At 33.9% G+C, this 10,167-nt stretch overlaps 1 protein-coding gene across 1 annotated transcript in view; it reads left to right on the top strand.

Moving 5' to 3' along the window:
* The first annotated feature begins 9,799 nt into the window (after nt 1–9,799).
* The window catches only part of LOC148949429 (ras-related protein M-Ras-like), a 41,002-nt gene continuing 40,634 nt past the window's right edge, over nt 9,800–10,167 (top strand). Inside the window, exon 1 of the mRNA XM_089093455.1 lies at nt 9,800–9,929. The gene's annotated coding sequence lies outside the window, so the exon portion shown is untranslated. The remainder of the gene's footprint in view (nt 9,930–10,167) is intronic.

Here is a 10,167-nt window from a genome sequence, read left to right as displayed (position 1 = left end):
CGTAGAAACTTCAAAGGGGGCTCATTCGATTGGAAATCGATAGTTCTAATGCCCTTTTTAATAGTCGAAAATGATTGGAGTGTAACTGCCCCCCCCCACGCCCATCATTCCCCCAAACACATCCAATCAAAATTTTGAGATAAACATTTTGTTCAGCGTAGTTGATTTTCAGATATAAAATATATTTTTGAGGAGGACACTCCCCCACAACCCTCAGGGTAAGGATTTTAAGCTATAACTTAGGGGCATATAAGGTTTTTATAGAAGTCGTTGTTGTAGAAACTTCAAAACAGGCTCATTCAATTGAAAATCCAAAGGGATAGTGCCCTTTTTAATAGTCGAAAGTGATTAGAGGGCAACTAGCCCCCCACGCCCATCATTCCTCCAAACACATCCAATCAAAATTTTGAGATAGCCATTTTGTTCAGCGTAGTTGATTTCCACATAGAAAATATGTTTTTGAGGAGGGCAGTCCCCCACAACCCTAAGGGCAAGGGTTTTAAGTTATGCCCTGGGGGCATATAAGGTTTTTATAGAAGATGTTTGTCGTAGAAACTTCAAAAAAGGCTCATTCGATTAGAAATTCAAAGGGCTTTATTAGTCGAAAGTGATTGGAGGGCAACTACCCCCCCCCCCAACGCCCATCATTCCCCCAAACACCCCCGATCAAAATTTTGAGATATCCATTTTTTCAGCGTAGCTGATTTCCACATAGAAAATATGTTTTTGAGGAGGACACTCCCCCACAACCCTTATGGCCAGGGTTTTAAATTATGCCCTGGGGGCATATAAGGTATTTATAGAAGGCGTTGTCGTAGAAACTTCAAAAAAGGCTCATTCAATTGGAAATTCAAAGTGCTGGTGCCCTTTTTAATGGTCGAAAGTGATTGGAGGGCAACTAGCTCTCCCCCTCCCACGCCCATCATTCCCCAAACGCATCCAATAAAAATTTTTATACAACCATTTTGTTCAACGTAGTTGATTTTCAGATAGAAAATATGTTTTTGGGGAGGACACTACCCTCAAGGCAGGGGTTTTAAGTTATACCCTGGGGGCATATAAGGTTTTTTATAGAAGGCGATGTCGTAGAAACTTCAAAAAAGGCTCATTCAATTGGAAATTCAAACGGCTAGTGCTCTTTTAATAGTCGAAAGTGATTTGAGGGCAACTAACCCCCCTCTCACTCCACTTTTTCCTCAAACACATGCAATCAAAATTTTGATAATAAAACCTTCAGATAATATTCTAAAGTTTACATCCGAAAGTAACGGGAATAAAGAATCAATGGAAAGCTCAGGTATAGTACTTCAGGTTCCTTTAGACGATTTTGTTCGTGTCTTTTGAAAAATATACGTTTTCAATATATAAATTATTTTTAGTTGTATTACTTTCTTTCTGGCTGCTCATTTATGCAGGTTAGGGGGAGACTTCCCCCCCCCCCACCACTGTCTACGCTAGGGTTTCAGTTTTTATCTCAAGGCTTAAAAATGAACCCATTACGATAAAAGTATAAATCAAAATAACATATATAGAATAATATATGCACATAACACGGAACAATTGATCAAAATTGCATAATATGAGTTGAGGCTCACCCAAATGATGGCCCAGGGGGCTCACCATTCCACAATATATGAAATCAATCCTGCAATAACTGAAAATATAAAGTATTTTTAAGTATTTTAACGTCTTCCACAACTCAAACGGTCCAACATTCTACAGCCCAATGAGTCTGTCTAATCTCCTAAATCGGGAGCGGTCGAGATAAGTGAAGTTCCACCCCGTATTGGATGAGTCTCCAACCTCACCCTCCCCCTCTCCCACTGTCTACGCTAAAGTTTTCTTCTTTATGCCAAGTACGCCACCCCTACCCCAAAGACTTTAATACGGTAAAGTTTTGTGTGAGAAGAACACATAGTAAATCTCTTATAATTATCCAATTTTAAGGTTAAAATACATACTCTTTGATAGATGCAAAATTGCTTCGGCACAAAAAATCCTATTAAGGTCAATTCCAAACATTCGTGATCCCTTTGTGTGAGCAAATGAAATGGTCTAAACCCCCTTATTAGAGCTATTTTTTTCAATCCATTCATTGTTGTCAATCCTGTCCACAAGTTATGCAAGCTGTCTATTGTTCATATATAAGGTTCTTATCAAAGAAGTAATCATATAGACTTTGAAAAAAGCCTCATTCGATTTAAATTGAAAGTTCTAGATCCGTTTTTTAAAGTCAAGAATAATCGGACAGTAAGCAACCCCCCCCCACGCCATAAAAACTTCAAAACTTTTGCAATCAAAAACGAACAAAAATTAATTAAAAAAAAAATTCCGAAAAATAAGTATTTAAAAGGAAAGTAAAGGCAACTATAGAATCAAGATTAGGAGATGAAAATAACCGTTAAATTTAAAACTCAAAACGACCAGATATCACTATTAAAGAATAAATGAAACCGAAAACGAACAGAAATTAAATAGACAATCGTAGCAAAAAACATGCAACAAGTAATAATATAAATGAATCAATAGATCTTAAAGCGAGTAATGCTTAGATTGAATTAGAAAATCAAGCTTAAAACGAAAAAAAATATTTTGCTATTAAAGTATAAATGAAACTTAAGACGAACAAAAATTAAATAAACAATCAATGCAAACAAACCATTAATATGTATTAATACTCGTATAAATGAATAAATAAATCTTAAAAAGAGTGAAACTTAAATTAAATATGCAAATCAAGTTTGAATCGAATAAAAATAACTACAAACAAGCCTGGGCATCGCCTCACTGCAGAAGCCTAAAACCTACTGCGTCATTGGCGCTTTACTGAAAACGAATGATATTACAAATGTTTTCTTTTGTACTTAATATTGAAAATAAATATTAAAATTACTGTAAAATTTTGAACTGATGAGCTTTCAGCAATTAATATCATTATACGTCAAATATTCAGTTTAATTTATTAGTTCTTTCCAAGATTGGTCAAGACAAATATAGTTTCACCACAAACAAAATTTGGATACTGCCCCCTTTTTTAACTGTAAAAATCTAAAGCCTTCTGCGTCATTTACTCGTATATCACAAATTTATTCTTTTCCAGTTCTTACAGCATCGAAAATGAAAATAAAAATTACAGTGAAAAAAAAATCTTGAACTGATGGATCTTTCAACAGTTAATATCAATATCTATCTAATATTCAATTTGATTTTGCTTATACCTTCCAAGACTGTTCAAGACTCATATAGTTTTCAGTTAGGTACCAATGACGCAGTAGATTTTAGACCTCTGTAATGATGTAATACCCAAATTCTTTGTCGCCATTTTTATTTAATTCAAAGTTGATTTGTATATCCAATTTAAATTTCACTCGCTTTAAGATTTATTTATTCATTTATATTAATATATATTGTATGTTTGTTCGCATTGATTGTTTATTTAATTTCTGTTCGTTTTAAGTTTCATTTATACTTTAATAGCAAAATATTTTTTTTCGTTTTAAACTTGATTTTTTTATTCAATCTAAGCATTACTCGTTTTAATTCTATTTATTCATGTATATTATTACTTATTGTATGTTTTTTGCTATGATTGTTTATTTAATTTCTGCTCGTTTTGGGTTTAATTTATTCTTTAATAGTAATTTCTGGTCGTTTTGACTTTGAATTTTAACAGGTATTTGTATCTCCTGAGCTTAAGCTTAAAATGGCCTTTACTTTTCTTTAAAAAACTTATTTTTTGGAAAGTTATTTTTAATTAATATTAAACAAAAACCGACCTAGAAGAGGTATTAGAAGTATTCAAAACAATTGAAAATAGAATATTTTTCCTTTGATTTTATTTTATAATAAATATCAGTTGTCACTGGATTCTGAGTACCGATCTTACCAAACGCCTCAGTTATAACACGCTACCAAATTTTAGCCCTGATAAGTAGGGGCAACATTACACTACTACTACTATACTGCTACTACTACTTCTTCTATTACTGCTACTACTACTATTACTAGTACTACTACTACTACTACTACTACTACTTCTACTGCTATCACTATTACTACTTACTACTACCTCTACTACTACTGCCACTACTACTGCTACTTCTACTAGAACTACTACTACTACTAATAGCACCACTACTACTACTACTATTGCTACTACTACTGCTGATACTGTTACTACGACTGAAACTATTACTACTACTTCTACTACTACTACTACTACTACTACTACTACTGCTACTACTACTACTATTACTATTACTACTACTATTAATACTACTACTTTACTTCTACTACTAGCAATACCGCTGCTACTTCTGCTACACCTACTACTACTATTACTACTACTGCTTACTACTAATACTTCTGCTGCTACTACTCCTACTGCTGTTGCTACTACTACTACAATTAATACTACTAAGACTACTACTGCTACTTCCACTACTACTACTACTACTATAATAACTACTACTACTGCTGCTACTACCACTATTACTGATGCTTACAACTTGTTGTATTCTTACAACTACTGCTACTAATACTACTGCTAGTACAACTACTAGTACTAATACAACTATTACTACTACCACTACTACTATTTTTACAACTACTACTATTACTACTACTACTACTACTACTACTACTACTACTACTTTTACTACTACTACTACAACTAACACTACTACTAGTAGTAGTACTACTACTACTGCTACCACTTCTACTACTACCACTGCTGCTACTAATACTGCTACTACTACTACTACTACTACTAATACTACTAATACTACTACTACTACTTCTACCACTACTACTACTATTACTTATGGTACTACTACTACTATTACTACCACAATAACTGCTTCTATTACTACTACTACTACTACTTCTACCACTACTACTACTATTACTTATGGTACTACTACTACTATTACTACCACAATAACTGCTGCTATTACTACTACTACTGCTAGTAAAACTACTACTACTTCCGCTGCTACTTCTACTGCTACTATTAATACTACTACTTCTAGTAACAGCAGTAATACTAGTACTATTACTACTACTATTACTACTACTACTACTACTGCTACGAATACTACTGTTATTACCACTACTACTACTACTACTATTACTACTAATACTACTACTACTACTACTACTGATACTACTACTTTTACTATTAGTGCTACTATTACTACAACTGCTTTTACTACTACTGTTACTACAACTACTACTACTACTATATTACCGCTTGTACTACTACTACTGCTGTGAATGCTATTAATGCTACATCTACGCTATTTCGAACAACAACAAATTTTGAACCTAAGATTTGCACAACTTCGTCTTATTTTGACCAACAACACATTTTTAACCAAACATTTGCATATTTTCATCGTATTTCCAGAACAACATTCTTATTTCGAGTAACAACACATTTTGAATGACAAATTTACAAATTTTCGTCGCATTTTGAGTAACAACACATTTAACCACATTATTGCATATTTTAATCGCATTTTTAGCAACAACACATTTTGAACTATACATTTGTTTATTTTAATTGTATTTTGAACCTTTTTTGCATATTTTAATCATATTTTGAGCAACAACACGTTTTGAACTTATTTTAACTTAGTTAACTTATTTTCATATCTTCATCGTATTTTAAGCAACAGAACGTTTTGATGGAACACCATATTTGCATATTTTCATCGTCTTTTCAGCCACAACACATTTTGAACCACACATTTGCATATTTTTATCGTATTTCGGGCAGCAGCACATTTTGAACTATAGATTTGCATAATTCCTTCGTACTTGAAGCAATAAAAATTTTGAATCACGCATTTACATATTTTCATCGTAATTCGAGCAACAACAGATTTGTAACCACACATTTGAATATTTTCATCATGTTTCGAGCAACAACATAATTTTAACCATATATTTGCATATTTTCTTCTGATTTCGAGTAACAACACATTTTGAAGATCAAATTTGCATATTTTTATTATATTTTGAGCAACAGCACATTTTAACCGCACATTTGCGTACTTAAATCGTATTTCGAGCCACAACAAATTTTGAACGACGCATTTGCATATTTTCATCGTATGGTGAGCAACAACACACTCTGAACCTCACATTTGCACAGTTTCATTTTATTTCGAGCATCAACACATTTGAACAACATATTTGCATTTTTTTTCATCGCGTTTCGAGCAACAAAACATTTTGAACCAATTTCGCATTTTTTTTTATCATACTTCGAGTAAAAGCAAATTTTAACGACATATTTGCATATGTTCATCTTATGAGCAGCAATATAATTGCATATTTTCATCGTATTTCGAGTCAAAGCACATTTTGAACCATGTAGTATTTATAGTTTCATCATATTTTGAGCAACAACACATTTGCATATCTTCATCGTATTTCGAGCAAAAACATATTTCGAAACACGCATTCACATATTTTCATCGTATTTTGAACAACGATTTATTTCGAATAATACATTTGCATATGTTCTTCGTGTATCGTGAAACAAGACATTTGGAACGATGCATTTGCATATTTTCTTCATATTTCTAGCAACAACACATTTCGCCTATTTTCATCGTTTTTTATGCAACAACACAATTGTATATTTTTGACATATGAGCAACAACACATTTTGAAGAAAATATTAGGGTTCCCGGATGACTGACTCTAGTTTAAACAGTAGCCTATGCGAAAATTATGGTTCAATCCTGCTTTCTAGGGCTTTAATGGCAAAAAAATTACATGCCTCGATCACGTTTTGCAGATGAACGATGACAGTTTATCAGAGATTGTCCTTTTCGGCCAACCGTCTAGGACTTAACAGAAATCCGGTTGTCCACAATTAGGGTAGGAGTATCTTTTAAAGAAATATTTAAGGAAAATATTAACTTCCTGGGTGGGAGTAAAGAGAAAGACTTTGAATAGAATAGGATTGAAAAGGAGTGTGCTTAGCTGTTTTGGCCTCATGTGGCTTGGTGCTGCTGTGTTGTTAGTAGTAGCAGTAATTTCGTCCGATCTGTTAAATATGATCGGACGAATATTTCGTCCAGATATGATTAGAAGAGGTGCTAATTTTCTGCCGTAAGGTTTTATTTTCTATATTTTTGGGGGGGTTTCCCAACATAATATTTTCAACGAGAATTAAGTATTTTATTTACGTCACATTGTTTGTTTGTTTTGGATTTACAACTTTACCTGAATTTTCTAAGAATCTTATAGTTATTTTGGGTTTAAAGGCGACTTTAATATTTTGCCATTTACTTCTTTTGTAAATTTTTGCGATAAAATTAAGATAAAAAAGTAAAGATATATTATATATTTCCTAATCAATTTCGATGATATTTTTTAAATTCGTTGCTGGTGTTCCTGTAATTATATTAATTCAATTAGAGCAAAAAGAAAATGTCATCTAAATTTATAGGAAAATATTGGATTTAATGGGGAAGCTAAAACTTTTAAAAGAATAGTAAACAGTCCAATTAAACCATCGCTACCCGAGCCTACATTCATATTTCCCAGATCGGAGGGATAAGCAAAAGGCGCCAATTCAGAAAAATTCTGTAAGGGGGGCGAGGATTTTTCACCTTTTTTTAAGGCTATAAGAAGGTATTTTTAAAATGTATGGGGATAGTTATACTAACTCCCCATTAATGCCCTGCGCTGGACATAATGATAGAAATAAGTTAATCAAATTAGTAAAACAGTTTTAAAAGTGTAAAAAGCTTCTAAACTGGGTTTTTTATTATGAATGAATGAATGAATATTTGTTTCCCATCATACAAACAACAAAACGCAATGGAGTATTATGAAAATAAAAGAAAGAAAAGAAAGAAAAAGAACAAACTATGAACAAATACCATAAACATCAAAACAAAATCAAAATAGAGTCATTTTTTAGGGGTGTGAAGACGGACGGCTTTATAAACTTTCGAACTGAGAGTCCCCTGCGAGGAGGGGCTCCACACCGCCGAAAAATCGAACCACATAACCGTTTCTAAACCATCCAGGGATTTGTAGAAGGTATATGTCAAACTTAAAGTAAGATTTGCGCAGAGATTTCTAATCATTATCAGTCAAAACGTCTCAAAAAGAAGTTAGATACAGCATATGCAGAAGGGCGATACTATTGTACAACTTAGCCAGTAGCTTAAGCTTAAGGCTAACTTGCGAATTAACAATATTATCATAGGCTGCACGTATTTTTCTCTCAGCATGCTTAATAAGGAGCTTCCTTGTATTCCAAAGGAAAGACTCAATCGGTAAACCAAGGTGAACTAGCTCTGATATAGGGACAATATCTAAAAAACCTAGTCGAACGTTTTCTGGAACTAAAGAATCAGGACAATTAAAAAATAACACTTGTAAATTAGCAGCAATAGTAGATAGATCTATGTTATCATAACAAGTTGCAAGCTTATCAAAATTACATTATAAACTGGTAATGTAACGGCACAGGTTCAACAGGTCGTCGGCAGAACAGAGTACATATGAATCAACACCTTTAGATACGCAGCTAGTAAGAAGATCAAGCTGGGCAGGGAGAGCAACATTATTATAAATGGTCGGGGATTTTATTGCTCCTTGTTTTATACCAACGTAAACTGGGAGATCTTCTTCATCGAACGAGTCACCGAGTTTCAGCATGACCTTCAGATGGTGATACATGTAGTAAAGAGGCACTATAACGTCCAGGCTAACAAAGCGGTTATATAATCCAAGCATTGTTTGAGATTGGAGAAGTGACCCAAAGGCTTTTGTCACATCATATGCATCTAAAATCAACATACTCTCCGACGCCTCCGTATCTTGCAGAATAGAGCATAAACTTCGTAAAGCATGGAAACATCCTAGCCACAACTGAAACCTAACCTGAAATTGGGGCATAGTGCAATGCTCATTTACCCGATCTACGATCAAAAACTCGAAAACCTTCGTAAAAACACTAGACACCGTGACCTATACGTCACTAGGGCCTATGCGACGAGCAAGGATAATGCGGGTTTCCCTTTTTTAGGATAGGTGTAACGAAACCAAGGCATATACAATCACAAACAATACCAATATTAAAAATGATCTGAAAAACTAATGACAAATAACTATATAATATATCACTCTCGGTCGTAAGGTGCTGTGCACATATACTGTCCGCTCCTGCATTATTTTATTATGCAAAAACATTTTGTCTGTTGAAGTGATTGATTGTGATTTTAGGGATTTTGCTGCTAATTTATGGTTCGTTTACACATTGCGGAAATTCATACAGATTTAGCGATCCGTGCGAAAATTCCGTCCGTTTTCATTCTGGAAAAATTTCTAGCTTTCCACAACGTTTAGGTCAAATCAGAACGGAATCTTGACAAGGTTTTAAGTGAATAAAACCATGACTATGGATTATCAAAAACTACACGATCTTATAACTCTGGTCAAGGCTGCCCCAGTTTGTATGATCCTGCGCACCCAGGCTATAAGAAAACTAAGAAAAACAATGTCATTTGGCTCTCTATTGCTCAACAGCTTTCAGAAGAGGGTGAAAACATAAAACCCTTCTTGATGTTTTGATGATAGCTACAAGGGATATCCAGTATATGGCTACCAATAAGTCCTTTCACCCCTTTTACTGTAGGTCAAGCTGTTGCAATAATTTGAAATCTTTGCCTTAAAACGCAGCGTTGTTTTAGCCAGAGTTCGAACAGAAACGGCCGGATTTCCGCAGTGTGTAAACGAACCATAAGGGATTTTTCTCAAGAATCTAACAATTTTTTCGTGAATTTGTAATTTGTCTGCAACTCCGCTTGAGGAAGACCCAATGCACCTTTAACAAATTATCCCAACAAGACGAAGAATTGTTGATCTTTGGTCTTAGGCCAAAAATACTTTTGATCAAGGTGTGTTGAATCTGTGAATCCAGTTCTCAGATTGCCAAATATTATCTCCCCTGTTTTAGCTTGTTTACAAGCTCATAAGGCTTTAGTTCTGAAAATGCAATTCCTGTTATTTGAGTAGTAGCCTGTTTTAAGCCATATCAGTGTTTTTTTTGTTTTGTTTTTTTAATTTAGGAAATGTATTTGTGAAGCTGAAAAAAAATTTTGTTGTACTTCATTCAACCAGAAGATCTATTTTGCA

The sequence above is a fragment of the Artemia sp. Qi Xiang Cuo genome, chromosome 8 (genome assembly GCF_049724085.1).
Source record: "Artemia sp. Qi Xiang Cuo chromosome 8, ASM4972408v1, whole genome shotgun sequence".
In the NCBI taxonomy this organism is placed as follows: Eukaryota; Metazoa; Arthropoda; class Branchiopoda; order Anostraca; family Artemiidae; genus Artemia; species Artemia sp. Qi Xiang Cuo.
This window is presented reverse-complemented; position numbering and strand designations above follow the sequence as displayed.